The following is a 26,010-nucleotide window of genomic DNA, read 5'->3' on the forward strand; positions in this document are numbered from 1 at the left end:
AGTCGGGTGTTTCTCTGTATATGAAGATGGGGGTTCTCTGTATATAAAAATGGTGGGTTCTCTGTATATGAAGACGGGGGGTTCTCTGTATATGAAGATGGGGGGTTCTCTGTATATGAAGATGGGTGTACTCTGTATATGAAGATGGAGGTTCTCGGTATATGAAGATTGGGGTTCTCTGTATATGAAGATGGAGGTTCCCTGTATATGAAGATGGGGGTTCTCTGTATATGAAGATGAGGGTTCTCTGTATATGAAGACGGGTGTTTCTCTGTATATGATGATGGGGGTTCTCTGTATATGAAGATGAGGGTTCTCTGTATATGAAGACGGGTGTTTCTCTGTATATGAAGATGGAGGTTCTCTGTATATGAAGATGGGGGGTTCTCTGTATATGAAGATGGGGCTTCTCTGTATATGAAGTCGGGTGTTTCTCTGTATATGAAGATGGGGGTTCTCTGTATATGAAGATGGGGGGTTCCCTGTATATGAAGATGGGTGTTCTCTGTATATGAAGATGGATTGTTCTCTGTATATGAAGATGGGGTTCTCTGTATATGAAGATGGAGGGTTCTCTGTATATGAAGATGGATGGTTCTCTGTATATGAAGATGGGAGTACTCTGTATATAATGATGGGGGTTCTCTGTATATGAAGATGGTGGTTCTCTGTATATGAAGATGGTGGTTCTCTGTATATGAAGATGGGGGTTCCCTGTATATAATGATGGGGGTTCTCTGTATATGAAGATGGTGGTTCTCTGTATATGAAGATGGTGGTTCTCTGTATATGAAAATGGGGGTTCCCTGTATATAATTATGGTGGTTCTCTGTATATGAAGATGGTGGTTCTCTGTATATGAAGACTGAGGGTCCTCTGTATATAAAGTTGGAGGGTTCTCTGTGTATGAAGATGGGAGTTGTCTGTATATGAAGACAGAGGGTTCTCTGTATATGAAGACGGGGGGTTCTCTGTATATGAAAACGGGGGTCCTCTCTATATGAAGATGGGGGTTCTCTGTATATGAAGACGGGGGTTCTCTGTATATGAAGATGGAGGGTTCTCTGTATATAAAGACGGGGGTTCTCTGTATATGAAGACAGAGGGTTCTCTGTATATGAAGATGGGGGTTCCCTGTATATGAAGATGGGGTTTCTCTGTATATGAAGATGGGGGTTCTCTGTATATAAGACGGGGGGTTCTCTGGATATGAAGATGGGGGTTCTCTGTATATAAAGACGCGGGTTCTCTGTATATGAAGATGGGGGTTTCTCTGTATATGAAGATGGAGGGTTCCCTGTATATGAAGACGGAGGGGTCTCTGTATATGAAGATGGAGGGTTCTCTGTATATAAGAATGGGGGGCTCTCTGTATATGAAGATGGGGGGGTTCTCTGTATATGAAGACTGGGCGTTCTCAGTATATGAAGACTGGATGTTCTCTGTATATGAAGACGGGGCGGTTCTCTGTATATGAAGATGGGAGTTGTCGGTATATGATGATGGGGGGTTCTCTGTATATGAAGACGGGGGTTCTCTCTATATGAAGATGGGGGTTTTTTGTATATGAAGATGGAGTGTTCTCTGTATATGATGATGGAGTGTTCTCTGTATATGATGATGGGGGGTTCTCTGTATATGAAGACGGGGGTTCTTTCTATATGAAGATGGGGGTTCTTTTTATATGAAGATGGGGGGTTCTCTGTATATGAAGATGGAGGGTTATCTGTATATGAAGACGGGGGTTCTCTGTATATAATGATGGGGGTTCTCTGTATATGAAGATGGTGGTTCTCTGTATATGAAGATGGTGGTTCTCTGTATATGAAGATGGGGGTTCCCTGTATATAATGATGGGGGTTCTCTGTATATGAAGATGGTGGTTCTCTGTATATGAAGATGGTGGTTCTCTGTATATGAAAATGGGGGTTCCCTGTATATAATTATGGTGGTTCTCTGTATATGAAGATGGTGGTTCCCTGTATATGAAGATGGGGGTTCCCTGTATATAATGATGAGGGTTCTCTGTATATGAAGATGGGGGGTTCTCTGTATATGAAGATGGGGGTTCCCTGTATATGAAGATGGTGGTTCTCTGTATATGAAGACTGAGGGTCCTCTGTATATAAAGTTGGAGGGTTCTCTGTGTATGAAGATGGGAGTTGTCTGTATATGAAGACAGAGGGTTCTCTGTATATGAAGACGGGGGGTTCTCTGTATATGAAAACGGGGGTCCTCTCTATATGAAGATGGGGGTTCTCTGTATATGAAGACGGGGGTTCTCTGTATATGAAGATGGAGGGTTCTCTGTATATAAAGACGGGGGTTCTCTGTATATGAAGACAGAGGGTTCTCTGTATATGAAGATGGGGGTTCCCTGTATATGAAGATGGGGTTTCTCTGTATATGAAGATGGGGGTTCTCTGTATATAAGACGGGGGGTTCTCTGGATATGAAGATGGGGGTTCTCTGTATATAAAGACGCGGGTTCTCTGTATATGAAGATGGGGGTTTCTCTGTATATGAGGATGGGGGTTCTCTGTATATGAAGACGGAGGGGTCTCTGTATATGAAGATGGAGGGTTCTCTGTATATAAGAATGGGGGGCTCTCTGTATATGAAGATGGGGGGGTTCTCTGTATATGAAGACTGGGCGTTCTCAGTATATGAAGACTGGATGTTCTCTGTATATGAAGACGGGGCGGTTCTCTGTATATGAAGATGGGAGTTGTCGGTATATGATGATGGGGGGTTCTCTGTATATGAAGACGGGGGTTCTCTCTATATGAAGATGGGGTGTTCTCTGTATATGATGATGGAGTGTTCTCTGTATATGATGATGGAGTGTTCTCTGTATATGATGATGGGGGGTTCTCTGTATATGAAGACGGGGGTTCTCTCTATATGAAGATGGGGGTTCTTTTTATATGAAGATGGGGGGTTCTCTGTATATGAAGATGGAGGGTTATCTGTATATGAAGACGGGGGTTCTCTGTATATAAAGATGGAGGGTTCTCTGTGTATGAAGATGGGAGTTGTCTGTATATGAAGACAGAGTGTTCTCTGTATATGATGATGGGGGTTCTCTGTATATGAAGACGGGGGTCCTCTTTATATGAAGATGGGGGTTATCTGTATATGAAGATGGGGGTTCTCTGTATATGAAGATGGGGGTTCTCTGTATATGAAGATTGGGTTCTCTGTATATGAAGATGGAGGTTTCCCTGTATATGAGAATGGGGGGTTCTCTGTATATGAAGATGGGGGGTTCTCTGTATATGAAGATGGGAGTACTCTGTATATGATGGGGTTTCTCTGTATATAATGATGGGGGTTCTCTGTATATGAGAATGGGGGGTTCTCTGTATATGAAGACTGAGGGTTCTCTGTATATGATGATGGAAGTTTCCCTGTATATGAAGATGGGGGGTTCTCTGTATATGAAGATGGGGGGTTCTCTGTATATGAAGATGGGAGTACTCTGTATATGATGGGGGTTCTCTGTATATAATGATGGGGGTTCTCTGTATATGAAGATGGGGGTTCTCCGTATAAGATTATGGGAGTACTCTGTATATGATGGGGGTTCTCTGTATATGAAGATGGGGGTTCTCTGTATATGAAGATGGGGGTTCTCTGTATATGAAGATGGGGGTTCCCTGTATATGATGATGGGGGTTCTGTGTATATGAAGATGGAGGGTTCTCTGTATATGAAGATGGGGTTCTCTGTAAATGAAGATGGGGTTCTCTGTATATGAAGATGGAGGTTCTCTGTATATGATGATGGAGAGTTCTTTGTATATGAAGATGGGGGTTCTTTGTATATGAAGATGGGGTTCTCTGTAAATGAAGATGGGGGTTCTCTGTATATGAAGATGGAGGTTCTCTGTATATGATGATGGAGAGTTCTTTGTATATGAAGATGGGGCTTCTCTGTATATGAAGATGGGGTTCTCTGTATATGAATACGGGGGTTCTCTGTATATGAAGCTGGAGGGTTCTCTGTAAATGAAGACGGGGGTTCTCTGTATATGAAGATGGGGGTTCTTTGTATATGAAGATGGGGTTCTCTGTAAATGAAGACGGGGGTTCTCTGTATATGAAGATGGGGGTTCTTTGTATATGAAGATGGGGCTTCTCTGTATATGAATACGGGGGTTCTCTGTATATGAAGCTGGAGGGTTCTCTGTATATGAAGATGGAGGGTTCTCTGTATCTGAAGATGGGGCGTCTCTGTATATGAAGATGGGGGTTCTCTGTATATGAAGATGGGGGTTCTCTGTATATGAAGATGGGGGTTCCATGTATAAGATGATGGGGGTTCTATGTATATGAAGACGGAGGGTTCTCTGTATATGAAGATGGGGTTCTCTGTAAATGAAGATGGGGTTCTCTGTATATTATGATGGAGGTTCTCTGTACATGATGATGGGGCTTCTCTGTATATGAATACGGGGGTTCTCTGTATATGAAGCTGGAGGGTTCTCTGTATATGAAGATGGAGGGTTCTCTGTATATGAAGATGGGGCTTCTCTGTATATGAAGATGGGGGTTCTCTGTATATGAGGATGGGGGTTCTCTGTATATGAAGATGGGGGTTCTCTGTATATGAAGATGGGGGTTCTCTGTATATGAAGATGGAGGGTTCTCTGTATATAAAGATGGGGCTTCTCTGTATATGAAGATGGGGGTTCCCTGTATATGAAGACGGAGGGTTCTCTGTATATGAAGACAGGGGGGTTCTCTGTATATGAAGACGGGGGGTTCTGTGTATATGAGGACGGGGGGGGGGGTTCTCTGTATATGAAGACAGGGGGTTCTCTGTAAATGAAGATGGAGGGTTCTCTGTATTTGAGGACAGGGGGTTCTCTGTATATGAAGATGGGGGTTCTCTGTATATGAAGTTGACGCTTCTCTGTATATGAAGATGCGGGTTCCCTGTATATGAAGATGGGGGTTCTCTGTATATTATGATGGGGGTTCTCTGTATATGAAGATGGGGGTTCTCTGTATATGAAGATGGGGGTTCCCTGTATAAGATGATGGGGGTTCTATGTATATGAAGATGGATGGTTCTCTGTATAAGAAGATGGGGTTCTCTGTATAAGAAGATGGGGTTCCCTGTATATGAAGATGGGGGTTCTCTGTATATGAAGATGGGGGTTCTCTTTATATGAATTAGGGTGGTTCTCTGTATATGAAGATGGGGGTTCTCTTTATATGAATTAGGGGGTTCTCTGTATATGACGATGGGGGTTCTCTGTATATGAAGTTGACGCTTCTTTGTATATGAAGATGCGGGTTCCCTGTATATGAAGATGGGGGTTCTCTGTATATGATGATGGAGGGTTCTCTGTATATGAAGATGGGGGTTCTCTGTATATGAAGACGGGGGGTTCCCTGTATATGAAAACATGGGTTCTCTGTATATGAAGACGGAGGGGTTCCCTGTATATGAATACAGGTGTTTCTCTGTATATGAAGATGGGGGGTTTTCTGTATATGAGGACGGGGGTTTCTCTGATATGAAGCTCAGGGGTTCTCTGTATATGAAGATGGGGGGTTCCCTGTATATGAAGATGGGGGTTCTCTGTATATGAAGATGGGGGGTTCTCTGTTTATGAAGATGGTGGGTGCTCTCTATAGGAGGATGGGGGTTCTCTGTATATGAAGATAGGGGGTTCCCTGTATATGAAGATGGGAAGTTATCTGTATATGAGGATGGGGGGTTCTCTGTATATGAAGACGGGGGGGTTCCCTGTATCTGAAGACGGGGGGTTCCCTGTATATAAAGATTGGGGTTCTCCGTATATGATCATGGAGGGTTCTCTGTATATGAAGATTGAGGGTTCTCTGTATATGAAGACGGGTGTTTCTCTGTATATGATGACGGGGGGTTCTCTGTATATGAAGACGGGGGGTTCCCTGTATATGAAGATGGGAGGTTCTCTATATATGAGGATGGGGGTTCTCTGTATATGAAGATGGGGGTTCTCTGTATATGAAGATGGAGGGTTCTCTGTATATGATGACGGGGGGTTCTCTGTATATGAAGACGGGGGGTTCCCTGTATATGAAGATGGGGGGTTCTCTGTATATGAGCACGGGGGGTTCTCTGTATATGAAGATGGGGGGTTCTCTGTATATGAAGATTGGGTTCTCTGTATATGAGGACGGGGGGTTCTCTGTATATGAGAATGGGGGGTTCTCTGTTTATGAGCACAAGGTTCTCTGTATATGAAGATGGGGGGTTCACTGTATATGAAGATGGGGGTTCTCTGTATATGAAGATGGGGGGTTCTCTGTATATGAGCACTGGGGGTTCTCTTTATATGAAGATGGGGGTTCTCTGTATATGAGCACGGGGGGTTCTCTGTATATGAAGATGGGGGTTCTCTGTATATGAGGACGGGGGGTTCTCTGTATATGAGAATGGGGGGTTCTCTGTTTATGAGCACAGGGTTCTCTGTATATGAAGATGGGGGGTTCTCTGTATATGAGCACGGGGGGTTTTCTGTATATGAAGATGGAGGGTTCCCTGTATATGAAGATGGGGGGTTCACTGTATATGAAGATGGGGGGTTCTCTGTATATGAGCACGGGGGGTTCTCTGTATATGAAGATGGAGGGTTCCCTGTATATGAAGATGGGGAGTTCTCTGTATATGAGCACGGGGGGTTCTCTGTTTATGAGCACGGGGGGTTCTCTGTATTTGAAGATGGGGGGTTCTCTGTATATGAGCACGGGGGGCTCTCTGTGTATGAGCACGGGGGGCTCTCTGTGTATGAGCACGGGGGGTTCTCTGTATATGAGCACGGGGGGTTCTCTGTATATGAGCATGGGCGGTTCTCTGTATATGAATACGGGGGGTTCTCTGTATATGAGCACGGGGGGTTCTCTGTATATGAGCACGGGTCGGGTTACTTTCATGTGACTGTCCCTCTTCTGAGGGTGATTGTATTCTGGGAATCAGATGATCGGTGACGCCGCTGCCGTTTCTCTCCCGGGTTCCCCTCATTTTCTCCTCCGTTGCGGACTCTTTTCTGTGTTCGGTGATTCAGCAGCTTTTCTTAATCCGCAGGGTTTTTGGACGCACACGTGATAATAATTTCAGCGTGTGTCGTATTTATTCGGAGATCTTGAGCGTTTCCCGGCCGCAGCCTCCGGTGGCCTCCATTACTCACAGGTGCTGAGAGGTCGCTCCGCATTATCTCAGGAGCCTCGGGAAACACTTTTTATCTGATGTTCTGAACTTGTTTGGAAGTTTTTCTTTATATTCATGTTTAGTTGTGAGATCGCTCCTTAACTGGTTCCCGGCCGCTGGCTGTGATTTTGCGGCCAGCGGTCAGGGACGGGTCCTTAAAACCTGCGCCATAGACTTTTTACGGCTCGGGTTTTAACTTGCTGCCAATGCGATCGGACAGCTGAATGTCGGGTCTCCGGCTGTCAGTGACTGCCGGGGACCCGGAGGAGGATAGAAGCTTTCAATGCTTTTGTCTTCTCTGATCAATGACGCTGTGTATAGGAATAGAGGCCGCGCTGCTGTCTCTATACCTCCCGGTGATCATGTGACTGGTCACATGATCGCCGGGTGCCGTTACTGACAGACGGTCTTACTAGACCCAGCACAGCCCTATTATTGACAATGGTCACTATGAGAGGGCTGATCTCCCTGCCGTGCAGCCCCAGTTACAGTGGAAAACATGGTGTAAAAGAAAGAAAACAATATATAAAGTTCCCCGAGGTCTTTTTTGACAGACCATAGTAATAGAAAAATAGTAAAGTGCAAAAAAAACGTTCCCCCCGCTAATCATTGTTGTAATGCTAGCGCTGACCCAATTACCCTAATATAGACATGTGATATATTACAATTTACGGTAGACAATGACGATCACAAATAAAAGGTCTATTTTAGGGTAAAACTATGTTATTACCCAAAAAATAGCTGAAACGTAAAAAAGCTTATTTTTTTACTATTATTTTCAAACTTTATGAATAATAATTCTAAAATAGCAAAAAGAATGTGTATAAAAACGATAGAAAGAGCAACCTGCATTGTCTACGGAAAAAACGTCGCAAAAATCACGTCGCTAGCCCAACAAATAAGAAAGTTCTAGCCATTTAACTAACGCGTGCTAAAAATGGCTAAACGGTGTCTGGTCCTGAAGGCGCAAAATAGCGCGGACATGAACTGGTTAATGGTTCCATTTCTTCCTGAATGATGTAAATACAGATCTGGTCTATTGTCCTCGTCTTCTCTGAGCAGTAGATCTAGGAATCGATGATGATGGTGATGATGATGGTGGCGATGATGATGGTGATGATGACGATGGTGATGACGATGATGGCGATGGCGATGATGGCGATGATGATGATGACAATGATGGCGATGATGGTGATGACGGCAATGATGATAGCAATGGTGGTGATGACGATGATGGTGATGAAGATGATGATGATGGTGATGATGACGGTGATGATGATGGTGATGACGATGATGACGGTGATGATGGCGAAGATGGTGATGACGGTGACGATGACGGTGACGATGATGGTGACGATGATGGGGATGGTGGTGAAGACGATGATGGTGATGAAGATGATGGCGATGATGATGATGACAATGATGGCGACGACGATGATGGTGGTGATGATGATGATGGTGATGATGATGATGATCATGGTGATGATGGTGATGATGACGATGGCGATGATGGCGATGGTGATGATGACGATGATGACGATGATGATGGTGATGATGATGATGGCGATGATGGTGATGACGTTGACGATGATGATGGTGATGGCGATGATGATGATTATGACGATGGCAATGGCGATGATGATGAGATTCTTCTGCTCACACCACCATTTGCAGACTTGTATTATACACCGTCACCAGACTGGAAGCATCTCCCAGACATGTTGGAGGAGTGTGACATGAACATTATCCAGGACTTTTCTTTGCCCCTTTGTCGTGGTTTCCCCTTGTAAGCAATGTCCCATATCGTCCCATCAGAAATATAAAATCTCTGCCCCTCCGGATTTAGAGTGACCTGTGGTTTCACTGCGATCGTCTGACGTGGACGGATGCTGCTCGTTTCTTCACCGGTTTCTGTCCCTGGTATCCGGTCGCCCAGTCATAAGTTCTAGTTTGATTTCAGTTGGTGAAGCTCCTATGTATCACATGAATTACAGATCGGAGCTTCCATCCACTTACCCAGCGTGGTTGTCATTGCTAAACCGGCTGTATCAACAAGCCGTGGCCTGACCCTCACTATCAATAACACGTGGCCTGACCCTCACTATCAACAACAGGTGGCCTGACCCTCAATATCAACAACACGTGGCCTGACCCTCAATATCAACAACACGTGGCCTGACCCTCAATATCAACAACACGTGGCCGGACCCTCAATATCGACAACACGTGGCCTGACCCTCAATAGCAACAATACATGGCCTGACCCTCACTATCAACAACACGTGGCCTGACCCTCACTAGCAACAACAGGTGGCCTGACCCTCAATATCAAAAACACGTGGCCTGACCCTCACTATCAACAACACGTGGCCTCACCCTCACTAACAACAACACGTGGCCTGACCCTCACTATCAAAAACACGTAGCCTGACCCTCACTATCAACAACACGTGGCCTGACCCTCAATATCAAAATGTGGCCTGACCCTCACTATCAACAACACGTGGCCTGACCCTCACTATCAACAACCCGTGGCCTGACCCTCAATATCAACAACACGTGACCTGACCCTCAATATGGAACATGTGGCCTGACCATCACTATCAACAACACGTGGCCTGACCCTCACTAGCAACAACACGTGGCCTGACCCTCACTATCAACAACCCGTGGCCTGACCCTCACTATCAACAACACGTGGCCTGACCCTCAATATCAAAATGTGGCCTGACCATCACTATCAACAACACGTGGCCTGACCCTCACTATCAACAACACGTGACCTGACCCTCAATATGGAACATGTGGCCTGACCATCACTATCAACAACCCGTGGCCTGACCATCACTATCAACAACCCGTGGCCTGACCCTCAATATCAACAACACGTGACCTGACCCTCAATATGGAACATGTGGCCTGACCATCACTATCAACAACACGTGGCCTGACCCTCACTAGCAACAACACGTGGCCTGACCCTCAATATCAACAACACGTGGCCTGACCCTCAATATGGAACATGTGGCCTGACCATCACTATCAACAACACGTGGCCTGACCCTCACGATCAACCAACACGTGGCCTGACCCTCACTATCAACAACCCGTGGCCTGACCCTCACTATCAATAACACGTGGCCTGATCCTAACTATCAACAACACGTGGCCTGACCCTCAATATCAACAACACGTGGCCTGACCCTCAATATCAACAACACGTGGCCTGACCCTCAATATCAACAACACGTGGCCTTACCCTCAATAGCAACAACACGTGGCCTGACCCTCAATAGCAACAACACGTGGCCTGACCCTCACTATCAACAACACGTGGCCTGACCCTCACTAGCAACAACACGTGGCCTGACCCTCAATATCAACAACACGTGGCCTCACCCTCACTAACAACAACACGTGGCCTGACCCTCACTATCAAAAACACGTGGCCTGACCCTCACTATCAAAAACACGTAGCCTGACCCTCACTATCAAAAACACTTGGCCTGACCCTCACTATCAACAACACGTGGCCTGACCCTCACTATCAACAACACGTGGCCTGACCCTCAATATCAACCTACGTGACATCACATTTACATCCAGTACACGCAGCAGAGAGATAACCTGGAGGCCATTTCTTAGCACTTCTGGTATATTCACAATATGCTGCGACTTATAGGCTGATCTATCATGCTACATACAAGATCTTCACCACCAGTGATCCCTCACACCGGAGCGGAGGCCGCAGGATGGACATGATGTAATCCTGATGGTGGCTCTGACATCACTCACATTAGGACTTCATTCTTCTCCAGATCGTGTGATCTCGGGTCTTTTGCGCTCTACAACGTGTCCTGCCTCATTCTGTAAGACAAGTCATTTGTACAGTCTCTCCTCCTACATAAGTTACTTGTTATATCCTCGCAGCTGAGAAGTCGACTTCGGGGACACATCAAACTAGCCCGGCTTCCCGGTGACGTGCGAGTGAAAGACATATTACCGGGATACCGAGGGCCTGGGGACATATCTAGCAAAACCCCTGAAAACCTAAATGAGATGCAGATATCCTGAAGAGCGGGTCTCACGGTGTAGTGGAGTCCTGACGGCGCACATGGGCCGGACCCGGAGTCATGTCCGCAAGGAGAAGTTCTCAGGTCCCTCTATTATTTACTGCTCACACCCCAAATCAAATACTCACCGTCAGCTCAAGACAATGAATGGTGGTATGAATGTCAGCGCGGTGTCACTGTATAACAAGATGGCGGCCATCCGGACTAGGAAAGTGCGTAAAATGAGCTTTGTATTTTGAGGCTCTGGTTCTTTGTTGTATTTTGTGACTCTGGTTCTTTGTTGTATTTTGTGACTCTGGTTTTTTGTTGTATTTTGTGGCTCTGGTTCTTTGTTGTATTTTGTGACTCTGGTTCTTTGTATTTTGTGACTCTGGTTCTTTGTTGTATTTTGAGGCTCTGGTTCTTTGTTGTATTTTGTGACTCTGGTTCTTTGTTGTATTTTGTGACTCTGGTTCTTTGTTGTATTTTGTGACTCTGGTTCTTTGTTGTATTTTGTGGCTCTGGTTCTTTGTTGTATTTTGTGACTCTGGTTCTTTGTCGTATTTTGTGACTGGTTCTTTGTTGTATTTTGTGACTGGTTCTTTGTTGTATTTTGTGGCTCTGGTTCTTTGTTGTATTTTGTGACTCTGGTTTTTTGTTGTATTTTGTGGCTCTGGTTCTTTGTTGTATTTTGTGACTCTGGTTCTTTGTTGTATTTTGTGACTCTGGTTCTTTGTATTTTGTGACTCTGGTTCTTTGTATTTTGTGACTCTGGTTCTTTGTTGTATTTTGTGACTCTGGTTCTTTGTTGTATTTTGTGGCTCTGGTTCTTTGTCGTATTTTGTGACTGGTTCTTTGTTGTATTTTGTGGCTCTGGTTCTTTGTTGTATTTTGTGACTCTGGTTCTTTGTCGTATTTTGTGACTGGTTCTTTGTTGTATTTTGTGACTGGTTCTTTGTTGTATTTTGTGGCTCTGGTTCTTTGTTGTATTTTGTGACTCTGGTTCTTTGTAGTATTTTGTGACTCTGGTTCTTTGTTGTATTTTGTGGCTCTGGTTCTTTGTTGTATTTTGTGACTCTGATTCTTTGTTGTATTTTGTGGCTCTGGTTCTTTGTTGTATTTTGTGACTCTGATTCTTTGTTGTATTTTGTGACTCTGGTTCTTTGTTGTATTTTGTGGCTCTGGTTACATAGTTACATAGTTACATAGTTAGTACGGCTGAAAAAAGACACATGTCCATCAAGTTCAACCAAGGGAAGGGAAAAGGGAAGGAAAAATTTCTACACATAGGAGCTAATATTTTTTTGTTCTAGGAAATTATCTAACCCTTTTTTAAAGCCATCTACTGTCCCTGCTGTGACGGCTCCTGCGGTGTCTACTGTCCCTGCTGTGACGGCTCCTGCGGTGTCTCCTGTCCCTGCTGTGACCAGCTCCTGCGGTGTCTACTGTCCCTGCTGTGACCAGCTCCTGCGGTGTCTACTGTCCCTGCTGTGACCAGCTCCTGCGGTGTCTCCTGTCCCTGCTGTGACCAGCTCCTGCGGTGTCTACTGTCCCTGCTGTGACGGCTCCTGCGGTGTCTACTGTCCCTGCTGTGACGGCTCCTGTGGTGTCTACTGTCCCTGCTGTGACCAGCTCCTGCGGTGTCTACTGTCCCTGCTGTGACCAGCTCCTGCGGTGTCTACTGTCCCTGCTGTGACGGCTCCTGCGGTGTCTCCTGTCCCTGCTGTGACGGCTCCTGCGGTGTCTCCTGTCCCTGCTGTGACGGCTCCTGCGGTGTCTCCTGTCCCTGCTGTGACCAGCTCCTGCGGTGTCTACTGTCCCTGCTGTGACGGCTCCTGCGGTGTCTCCTGTCCCTGCTGTGACGGCTCCTGCGGTGTCTACTGTCCCTGCTGTGACCAGCTCCTGCGGTAGGCTATTCCATAGATTCACAGTAAAGAAGGCTTGTCGCCTCTGCAGCTTGAACCTTTTTTTCTCCAGACGGAGGGAGTGCCCCCTTGTTTTTTGAGGGGGTTTTACAAGGAACAGGATTTCACCATATTTTTTGTATGTGCCATTAATATATTTATATAAGTTAATCATGTCCCCCCTTAGTCTTCTTTTTTCAAGGCTAAATAGGTTTAATTCTTTCAATCTTTCCTCATAACTTAAATTCTCCATGCCCCTTATTAGCTTCGTTGCTCTTCTTTGTATTTTTTCCAACTCCAGGGCATCCTTTCTATGAACTGGAGCCCAGAACTGAACTGCATATTCTAGATGAGGCCTCACTAATGCTTTGTAAAGTGGCATTATTACATCCCTGTCCCGCGAGTCCATGCCTCTTTTAATACACGACAATATCCTGCTGGCCTTTGAAGCAGCTGATTGACACTGCATGCTGTTATTGAGTTTATGATTTACAAGAACACCCAGATCCTTCTCAACAAGTGAATCCGCCAGTGTAGCGCCCCCTAGGACATATGATGCCTGCAGGTTGTTGGTACCAAGATGCATAACTTTACATTTATCTACATTAAACTTCATCTGCCAAGTGGACGCCCAAACACTTAGTTTGTTTAAATCTGCCTGCAATTCATGAACATTTTCCATGGTCTGAACTATATTACATAGCTCGGTGTCATCTGCAAAAATAGAAATAGTGCTATTAATCCCTTCCTCTATATCATTAATAAATAAGGTGAATAATAGTGGTCCCAGCACTGAACCCTGGGGTACACCACTTATAACCGGGGACCATTCAGAGAAGGAATCATTGACCACAACTCTCTGGATACGGTCCTTGAGCCAATTCTCAATCCAATTACAAACTATATTTTCTAAACCTATAGTCCTTAATTTACCCATTAGGCGTCTATGGGGGACAGTGTCAAATGCCTTTGCAAAGTCCAAAAACACTAAATCCACAGCGGCCCCTCTGTCTAGGCTTCTGCTCACCTCTTCATAAAAACAGATTAGGTTAGTTTGACAACTTCTGTCCTTAGTAAAACCGTGCTGGCTGTCACTTATAATGCTATTTATTGTCACATAATCCTGTATATAGTCCCTCAATAGCCCCTCAAACATTTTCCCCACGATGGATGTTAAGGTTACTGGTCTATAATTACCTGGGGAAGACCTAGAGCCCTTTTTGAAAATAGGCACCACATTTGCCCTGCGCCAGTCCCTTGGCACTATACCAGTCACTAGAGATTCTCTGAATATTATGAAAAGGGGGACAGAAATAACTGAACTAAGCTCTTTAAGAATTCTAGGGTGTAACCCATCTGGTCCCGGAGCCTTGTGCACATTTATTTTATTTAATTTAGCTTGGACCATATCTACATTCATCCAATTCAGTATATCAACTGATATATTAACAGCACTGGCAGCGTCTACATCAGCTCCTCAGCACTGGCACCGGCTACATCAGCTCCTCAGCACTGGCACCAGCTACATCAGCTGCTCAGCACTGGCACCGGCTACATCAGCTCCTCAGCACTGGCACCGGCTACATCAGCTCCTCAGCACTGGCACCGGCTACATCAGCTGCTCTTTCTTCTGTTGTATATACAGAGCTAAAGAACCCATTTAGTAACTCTGCCTTCTCTTGATCCCCTGTGATCAACTCCCCATTACCATTATCTAGGGGTCCTACATGTTCAGACCGTGGCTTTTTAGCATTTATATGCTTGAAGAATTTTTTAGGATTTGTTTTACTATCCTTGGCCACCTGCCTTTCATTTTGTATTTTTGCTAATTTTATTACCTTTTTACAGATTTTATTAAGCTCTTTATATTTTACAAAGGCTACAGCTGTACCCTCAGATTTGTATTTTTTAAATGCCCTTTTTTTGTCATGTATTGCCCCTTTCACAGAAGGTGTAAGCCATGTGGGGTTTAATTTGAGTCGTTTATACTTGTTACCTGTAGGAATAAATTTTGCACTATAATAACTCGAAGTAGATTTGAAAATCTCCCATTTATCATTTGTCCCATTATTTGACATTAGTTCTTCCCAGTCTATATCCTGAATTGCCGCCCTCATCCTGGGGAAATTGGCCTTCTTAAAATTAAATGTTTTTGCCCTCCCAGCCTGCGTTTGTTTTTTACAGTATAGGTAAAATGTAACTATATTGTGATCACTGTTACCGAGGTTTTCACGAACATTGACATTCCCAACAAGATCTGCATTATTACAAATGACCAGATCCAACAGAGCTTCACCTCTAGTCGGGTCTTCCACAAACTGGCCCATAAAATTTTCCTGCAACAGGTTGAGGAAATGTCTCCCCTTTGCAGTTGAAGCCGAACCATGACACCAATTAATATCCCGGAAATTAAAATCTCCCATTATCACTACAGTACCCGCCTGTGCAGCCCGCTCCATCTGTTTATATAGCTGAACTTCCATCTCCTCAGTTATATTGGGGGGTCTATAGATTACACCAAAAGTAATTTTTTCAGTGTTTACCTCCCTTTCTAGTTCCACCCACAAGGTTTCAACCTCCTCACAGTCTTCACCCACTATTGTCTCTTTCACACTCGCCTTCATATCACTTCTCACATACAGACATACACCACCGCCTTCATATCACTGCTCACATACAGACATACACCACCGCCTTCATATCACTTCTCACATACAGACATACACCACCGCCTTCATATCACTTCTCACATACAGACATACACCACCGCCTTCATATCACTGCTCACATACAGACATACACCACCGCCTTCATATCACTTCTCACATACAGACATACACCACCACCTTCATATCACTTCTCACATACAGACATACACCACCACCTCCATATCACTGCTCACATACAGACATACACCACCGCCTTCATATCACTTCTCACATACAGACATACACCACCGCCTTCATATCACTTCTCACATACAGACATACACCACCGCCTTCATATCGCTTCTCACATACAGACATACACCACCGCCTTCATATCACTTCTCACATACAGACATACACCACCACCTTTCCTATTTGTCCTGTCTTTACGAAAAAGTGTAAAACCCTGTAGATTTACAGCCCAGTCATGTGAAGAGTCCAGCCATGTTTCAGCAACACCAACTATATCTATATTTTCTTCCAGTATCAAGGCCTCCAGCTCCCCCATTTTGCTTGCTAGACTTCTGGCATTTGTGAACATACACTTTAACTTGCCTGTCAGTTTTTCACTTTTATTATCAGAAATGTGATTTGACATTAATCGGTCCTTTTTATTTACACTGATGTTTTGTAACGAAAGGATCTCCTTATCTTGTTGTCTAGTCCTCTCCCCACATTCTGTTTCTCCCCCCACCAATATAGTCTGACCCCTCTCTAACCTGGCTACCCCTTTTTTTTCTACATTGACCTCCCTCCTCATCCCTAGTTTAAATACTCCGCCACCCCAGCTAGAATTCTCTCCCCCAGCACAGCGGACCCACTTCCATTTAGGTGCAAATCATCTGCAGAATACAGTTTGTACCCCAATGAAAAGTCAGCCCAGTGCTCTAGGAACCCAAATCCTTCTCCTCTACACCAAGACTTCAGCCATGCATTTACCTCCCTGAGCTCCCGCTGTCTTTCCTGTGATGCGCATGGCACAGGCAGTATTCCTGAGAATACAACCTTGGAGGTCCTTCCCTTCAGCTTGTAGCCTAGTTCTTTAAAATTATTCTTAAGGCTCCTCCACCTACCATTTGGTTCTTTGTTGTATTTTGTGACTCTGGTTCTTTGTCGTATTTTGTGACTGGTTCTTTGTTGTATTTTGTGACTCTGGTTCTTTGTTGTATTTTGTGACTCTGGTTCTTTGTTGTATTTTGTGGCTCTTGTTCTTTGTTGTATTTTGTGACTCTGGTTCTTTGTTGTATTTTGTGACTCTGGTTCTTTGTTGTATTTTGTGACTGGTTCTTTGTCGTATTTTGTGGCTCTGGTTCTTTGTTGTATTTTGTGACTCTGGTTCTTTGTTGTATTTTGTGACTCTGGTTCTTTGTTGTATTTTGTGGCTCTGATTCTTTGTTGTATTTTGTGACTCTGGTTCTTTGTTGTATTTTGTGACTCTGGTTCTTTGTTGTATTTTGTGACTCTGGTTCTTTGTTGTATTTTGTGACTGGTTCTTTGTTGTATTTTGTGGCTCTTGTTCTTTGTTTTATTTTGTGACTCTGGTTCTTTGTTGTATTTTGTGGCTCTGGTTCTTTGTTGTATTTTGTGGCTCTGGTTCTTTGTTGTATTTTGTGGCTCTGGTTCTTTGTTGTATTTTGTGGCTCTGGTTCTTTGTAGTATTTTGTGACTCTGGTTCTTTGTAGTATTTTGTGGCTCTGGTTCTTTGTTGTATTTTGTGACTCTGGTTCTTTGTTGTATTTTGTGACTCTGGTTCTTTGTTGTATTTTGTGACTGGTTCTTTGTTGTATTTTGTGACTGGTTCTTTGTTGTATTTTGTGACTGGTTCTTTGTTGTATTTTGTGACTCTGGTTCTTTGTTGTATTTTGTGGCTCTGGTTCTTTGTTGTATTTTGTGACTCTGGTTCTTTGTTGTATTTTGTGACTCTGGTTCTTTGTTGTATTTTGTGACTGGTTCTTTGTTGTATTTTGTGACTGGTTCTTTGTTGTATTTTGTGACTGGTTCTTTGTTGTATTTTGTGGCTCTGGTTCTTTGTTGTATTTTGTGACTCTGGTTCTTTGTTGTATTTTGTGACTGGTTCTTTGTTGTATTTTGTGACTGGTTCTTTGTTGTATTTTGTGACTGGTTCTTTGTTGTATTTTGTGACTCTTGTTCTTTACCACAGAAAAAAAGTGGGACCTATAATAAGATTAAAAACACAAAAAATGGCCATACTCACAAATTGGGCAGGTATAATCCCAGCAGGACGCAGCCAGGTCAAAAATGCTGCTGAAGGAAAGTGCACAGGTGTGTTTAAATAATAATAGCCCCTCCCACTAGCCTTGAGGGGAGTGGCGTGTGGTGCATGGGATATGTAGTAAAAAGTAAATGAATAGTGTATAATGTACAAGTAGTAATAATATGTGTGAAATCCGGGATCTGTGACGAGGATTTCGAGCTTGCGTTCTTTTGGCCAAAATTACAACCAATACCCCATGTATTTTCCATGTTTACTTGTATAATATTCACTACTTTTTAGACGCAGCCGGGTCTTCAATGCTGGCAGAGCACGGTGTGTTGCGGTCTGGCATAGCAAGCAGGGCAGCCGGCTCTATGTACTATCATGGCGTTACAAATAGGATGCTACCCGGCTATATAGGCTGTGCCTCATGATTTACGCATTAGCCCTCCATGTTTTACACACTGCACCCACACTTCATGCATCACTCACGTTCCTGACCCTTTCAGTACTGCCCCCTATATTTTACACTTTATTCACCACTCACTATACTCAGTACTGCCCCCTATATTTTACACTTTATTCACCACTCACTATACTCAGTACTGCCCCCTATATTTTACACTTTATTCACCACTCACTATACTCAGTACTGCCCCCTATATTTTACACTTTATTCACCACTCACTATACTCAGTACTGCCCCCTATATTTTACACTTTATTCACCACTCACTATACTCAGTACTGCCCCCTATATTTTACACTTTATTCACCACTCACTATACTCAGTACTGCCCCCTATATTTTACACTTTATTCACCACTCACTATACTCAGTACTGCCCCCTATATTTTACACTTTATTCACCACACACTATACTCAGTACTGCCCCCTATATTTCACACATATTATTACTACTTGTACATTATACACTATTCATTTACTTTTTACTACATATCCCATGCACCACATGCCACGCCCCTCAAGTCTAGTGGGAGGGGCTATTATTATTTAACACACCTGAGCACTTTCCTTCAGCTGCATTTTTGACCTGTCTGCGTTCTGCTGGGATTATACCTGCCCAATTTGTGAGTATGGCCATTTTTTTGTGTTTTTGACTCTTGTTGTTTGTTGTATTTTGTGGCTCTGGTTCTTTGTTGTATTTTGTGGCTCTGGTTCTTTGTTGTATTTTGTGGCTCTGGCTCTGGTTCTTTGTTGTATTTTGTGGCTCTGGTTCTTTGTTGTATTTTGTGGCTCTGGTTCTTTGTTGTATTTTGTGGCTCTGGTTCTTTGTTGTATTTTGTGACTCTGGTTCTTTGTTGTATTTTGTGACTCTGGTTCTTTGTTGTATTTTGTGGCTCTGGTTCTTTGTTGTATTTTGTGGCTCTGGTTCTTTGTTGTATTTTGTGGCTCTGGTTCTTTGTTGTATTTTGTGACTCTGGTTCTTTGTTGTATTTTGTGACTCTGGTTCTTTGTTGTATTTTGTGACTCTGGTTCTTTGTAGTATTTTGTGGCTCTGGTTCTTTGTTGTATTTTGTGACTGGTTCTTTGTTGTATTTTGTGAGTCTGGTTCTTTGTTGTATTTTGTGAGTCTGGTTCTTTGTTGTATTTTGTGACTCTGGTTCTTTGTTGTATTTTGTGGCTCTGGTTCTTTGTTGTATTTTGTGGCTCTGGTTCTTTGTTGTATTTTGTGGCTCTGGTTCTTTGTTGTATTTTGTGACTGGTTCTTTGTTGTATTTTGTGAGTCTGGTTCTTTGTTGTATTTTGGGGCTCTGGTTCTTTGTTGTATTTTGGGGCTCTGGTTCTTTGTTGTATTTTGTGACTGGTTCTTTGTTGTATTTTGTGAGTCTGGTTCTTTGTTGTATTTTGTGACTGGTTCTTTGTTGTATTTTGTGAGTCTGGTTCTTTGTTGTATTTTGTGACTGGTTCTTTGTTGTATTTTGTGGCTCTGGTTCTTTGTTGTATTTTGGGGCTCTGGTTCTTTGTTGTATTTTGTGACTCTGGTACTTTGTTGTATTTTGTGGCTCTGGTTCTTTGTCGTGTTTTCTCATGTTTTGCAGGTTCCGGTGCCTTGTCGTGTTTTGTAGGTGTTGAAGTTTTGGTGTGTGTTTTTATCTGGTGGCGTTCTCTGTTATTGAGCGGCGCCCGGGCGCTGATCCTCTTTAAGTAATTGATGTGATAAGAGGGGCTTTACCAGAGAGTCGGTATCACCCACGGCATTAGTGACTTTAATTTACAGCCTCTTCATTGTTAACTCTGAGGCTGAGAGACGTCTGATCCCGGGAGATTTACAGAATCACAATGCAGAGCGCTGACTCCAGGATATTACAAGTCATGTTCATGGAAATAGAAATCCACAGCAATAAGTCGCCAGGTTCAGAATATTCTCCGCTCACTGTTCAGGATAACGACCCACAATCTGCCGACTCTGAGGGACCAAAACCACCAGCGGACAATAAAGAGCGGTTATGTCATAGGGTCAAGGAGATAATAGGAGATTTTACAATAATCTTCAGAGAAGGAGTCATGTGTGATACTGAGGTGTATCTAATCCTATCATGTGTGATACTGAGGTGTATCTAATCCTATCATGTGTGATACTGAGGTGTATCTAATCCTATCATGTGTGATACTGAGGTGTATCTAATCCTATCATGTGCGATACTGAGCTGTGTATCTAATCCTATCATGTGTGATACTGAGGTGTATCTAATCCTATCATGCGTGATACTGAGGTGTAGCTAATCCTATCATGTGTGATACTGAGGTGTATCTAATCCTATCATGTGTGATACCGAGCTGTGTATCTAATCCTATCATGTGTGATAATGGGGTGTATCTAATCCTATCATGTGTGATACTGAGGTGTATCTAATCCTATCATGTGTGATACTGAGGTGTATCTAATCCTATCATGTGTGATACTGAGGTGTATCTAATCCTATCATGTGTGATACTGAGGTGTATCTAATCCTATCATGTGTGATACCGAGCTGTGTATCTAATCCTATCATGTGTGATAATGGGGTGTATCTAATCCTATCATGTGTGATACTGAGGTGTATCTAATCCTACCATGTGTGATACTGAGCTGTGTATCTAATCCTATCATGTGTGATACTGAGGTGTATCTAATCCTATCATGTGTGATACTGAGGTGTATCTAATCCTATCATGTGTGATACTGAGCTGTGTATCTAATCCTATCATGTGTGATAATGGGGTGTATCTAATCCTATCATGTGTGATACTGAGCTGTGTATCTAATCCTATCATGTGTGATACTGACTGCTGAGCCCTGTATCTAATCCTATCATGTGTGATACTGACTGCTGAGCCCTGTATCTAATCCTATCATGTGTGATACTGTCTGCTGAGCTGTGTATCTAATCCTATCATGTGTGATACTGAGCTGTGTATCTAATCCTATCATGTATGATATTGTCTGCTGAGCTGTGTATCTAATCCTATCATGTGTGATACTGACTGCTGAGCCCTGTATCTAATCCTATCATGTGTGATACTGTCTGCTGAGCTGTGTATCTAATCCTATCATGTGTGATACTGTCTGCTGAGCCTCTGTATCTAATCCTATCGCATGTGCGATACTGAGCCGTATCTGATCCTATCGCATGTGCGATACTGAGCCGTATCTGATCCTATCGCATGTGCGATACTGAGCCGTATCTGATCCTATCGCATGTGCGATACTGAGCCGTATCTGATCCTATCGCATGTGCGATACTGAGCCGTATCTGATCCTATCGCATGTGCGATACTGAGCCGTATCTGATCCTATCGCATGTGCGATACTGAGCCGTATCTGATCCTATCGCATGTGCGATACTGAGCCGTATCTGATCCTATCGCATGTGCGATACTGAGCCGTATCTGATCCTATCGCATGTGCGATACTGAGCCGTATCTGATCCTATCGCATGTGCGATACTGAGCCGTATCTGATCCTATCGCATGTGCGATACTGAGCCGTATCTGATCCTATCGCATGTGCGATACTGAGCCGTATCTGATCCTATCGCATGTGCGATACTGAGCCGTATCTGATCCTATCGCATGTGCGATACTGAGCCGTATCTGATCCTATCGCATGTGCGATACTGAGCCGTATCTGATCCTATCGCATGTGCGATACTGAGCCGTATCTGATCCTATCGCATGTGCGATACTGAGCCGTATCTGATCCTATCGCATGTGCGATACTGAGCCGTATCTGATCCTATCGCATGTGCGATACTGAGCCGTATCTGATCCTATCGCATGTGCGATACTGAGCCGTATCTGATCCTATCGCATGTGCGATACTGAGCCGTATCTGATCCTATCGCATGTGCGATACTGAGCCGTATCTGATCCTATCGCATGTGCGATACTGAGCCGTATCTGATCCTATCGCATGTGCGATACTGAGCCGTATCTGATCCTATCGCATGTGCGATACTGAGCCGTATCTGATCCTATCGCATGTGCGATACTGAGCCGTATCTGATCCTATCGCATGTGCGATACTGAGCCGTATCTGATCCTATCGCATGTGCGATACTGAGCCGTATCTGATCCTATCGCATGTGCGATACTGAGCCGTATCTGATCCTATCGCATGTGCGATACTGAGCCGTATCTGATCCTATCGCATGTGCGATACTGAGCCGTATCTGATCCTATCGCATGTGCGATACTGAGCCGTATCTGATCCTATCGCATGTGCGATACTGAGCCGTATCTGATCCTATCGCATGTGCGATACTGAGCCGTATCTGATCCTATCGCATGTGCGATACTGAGCCGTATCTGATCCTATCGCATGTGCGATACTGAGCCGTATCTGATCCTATCGCATGTGCGATACTGAGCCGTATCTGATCCTATCGCATGTGCGATACTGAGCCGTATCTGATCCTATCGCATGTGCGATACTGAGCCGTATCTGATCCTATCGCATGTGCGATACTGAGCCGTATCTGATCCTATCGCATGTGCGATACTGAGCCGTATCTGATCCTATCGCATGTGCGATACTGAGCCGTATCTGATCCTATCGCATGTGCGATACTGAGCCGTATCTGATCCTATCGCGTGTTGTATTTTGTGTGTCTGGATGACGCCGCTTGCTCTGGGTGACGCCGCTTGCTCTGGGTGATGATGGGTCCTCTGGATGATGTCGCTTGCTCTGGGTGATGCCGCTTGCTCTGGGTGATGTCGCTTGCTCTGGGTGATGTCGCGTGCTTTGGGTGATGTCGCGTGCTTTGGGTGATGTCGCGTGCTTTGGGTGATGTCGCGTGCTTTGGGTGATGTCGCGTGCTTTGGGTGATGCCGCTTGCGCTGGGTGATGCCGTTTACAATGAGTGATGCCACTTGCTCTGGGTGATGATGCATGCTCTGGGTGATGCCGCTTACTCTAGGTGATGCCGCTTGCTCTGGATGATGCCGCTTACTGTAGGTGACGCCGCTTGCTCTGGGTGACGCCGCTTGCTCTTGGTGACGCCGCTTGCTCTGGGTGACGCCGCTTGCTCTGGGTGCTGCCGCTTGATCTGGGTGACGCCGCGTGCTCTGGGTCATGCCGCGTGCTCTGGGTGACGCCGCGTGCTTTGGGTGATGCCGCGTGCTCTGGGTGATGCCGCTTGCGCTGGGTGATGCCGCTTGCTCTGGGTGATGCCGCTTGCTCTGGGTGATGATCCGTGCTTTGGGTGATGCCGCTTGCTCTGGGTGATGCCGCTTTCTCTGGGTGATGCCGCTTTCTCTGGGTGATGCCGCTTTCTCTGGGTGATGCCGCGTGTTCTGGGTGATGCCGCGTGCTCTGGGTGATGCCGCGTGCTCTGGGTGATGCCGAGTGCTCTGGGGGATGCCGCGTGCTCTGGGGGATGCCGCTTTCTCAGTGTGATGCGTGCTCTGGGTGATGCCATGTGCTCTGGGTGATCCTGCGTTCTCCGGATGATGCCGCTAGCTCTGGGTGATGCTGCGTGCTCTGGGTGATGCTGCGTGCTCTGGGTGACGCCGCGTGCTCTGGGTGACGCCGCGTGCTCTGGGTGACGCCGCGTGCTCTGGGTGACGCCGCGTGCTCTGGGTGACGCCGCGTGCTCTGGGTGACGCCGCGTGCTCTGGGTGACGCCGCGTGCTCTGGTTGATGCCGCTTGCTCTGGTTGATGCCGCTTGCTCTGCAACGGGTATTTTACACACCACTAAGTTCCTACTCGCGGTTTTGTCTTCAGATCAGGAGCGCAGTGAACTTTTCTTCTGGTCATGTCAGACACACGTCCGCACAGATGTTCCTGATAAGTTTGGTATTCGAGCGCGCCGGCTGACAGTAAGACGGAAAGGCTTTGATACGCGCAGTAAATTGAAAGTGATTGGACGCTACATTTCAATTAAAGTGTCACAATATTTCCCAGACATTTTCACCAAGTTTTGATTACAGGGGCTGGAAGAGGAAAAAGTGTTCGGTTTCCCTGGAGGTCGTGCGGCTGAATCCCTCCTAATGCTGCAGGTCGTCCTCGATCAGGTAACAACATCCAGAGCGCCGAGTGTGGGGGGGGGACCAACCCGTAAGATACGTAATAGTCATCCAATAATAGTCAGAGGCCGACACATAGAAAACCCTACAAGAAATCTGTCTGTAGGGAACGAGGCAGCAGTCCTATGCAAGGCCGCAGATCCAGCCCAGCATCCTCCATATCACTATATACAAGAAGATGTATAACTTATACCAGCTGTACATATATAATTATATACAGAAGATACCCAGGTTATACCAGCATGCTCCATATCACTATATACAGAAGATACCCAGGTTATACCAGCATGCTCCATATCACTATATACAGGAAGATGTATAACTTATACCAGCTGTACATATATAATTATATACAGAAGATACCCAGGTTACACCAGCATGCTCCATATCACTATATACAAGAAGATGTATTACTTATACCAGCTGTACATATATAATTATATACAGAATATACCCAGGTTATACCAGCATGCTCCATATCACTATATACAAGAAGATGTATAACTTATACCAGCTATACATATATAATTATATACAGAAGATACCCAGGTTACACCAGCATGCTCCATATCACTATATACAAGAAGATGTATAACTTATACTAGCTGTACATATATAATTATATACAGAATATACCCAGGTTATACCAGCATGCTCCATATCACTATATACAAGAAGATGTATAACTTATACTAGCTGTACATATATAATTATATACAGAAGATACACAGGTTATACCAACATGCTCCATATCACTATATACAGGAAGATGTATAACTTATACCAGCTGTACATATATAATTATATACAGAAGATACCCAGGTTATACCAGCATGCTCCATATCACTATATACAGAAGATACCCAGGTTATACCAGCATGCTCCATATCACTATATACAGGAAGATGTATAACTTATACCAGCTGTACATATATAATTATATACAGAAGATACCCAGGTTACACCAGCATGCTCCATATCACTATATACAAGAAGATGTATTACTTATACCAGCTGTACATATATAATTATATACAGAATATACCCAGGTTATACCAGCATGCTCCATATCACTATATACAAGAAGATGTATAACTCATACTAGCTGTACATATATAATTATATACAGAAGATACCCAGGTTATACCAGCATGCTCCATATCACTATATACAGAAGATACCCAGGTTATACCAGCATGCTCCATATCACTATATACAGGAAGATGTATAACTTATACCAGCTGTACATATATAATTATATACTGAAGATACCCAGGTAATACCAGCATCCTCCATACCACTATATACAAGAAGATGTATAACTTATACCAGCTGTACATATATAATTATATACAGAAGATACCCAGGTTATACCAGCATGCTCCATATCACTA

This window comes from Rhinoderma darwinii, chromosome 6 (assembly GCF_050947455.1).
Source record: "Rhinoderma darwinii isolate aRhiDar2 chromosome 6, aRhiDar2.hap1, whole genome shotgun sequence".
In the NCBI taxonomy this organism is placed as follows: domain Eukaryota; kingdom Metazoa; phylum Chordata; class Amphibia; order Anura; family Rhinodermatidae; genus Rhinoderma; species Rhinoderma darwinii.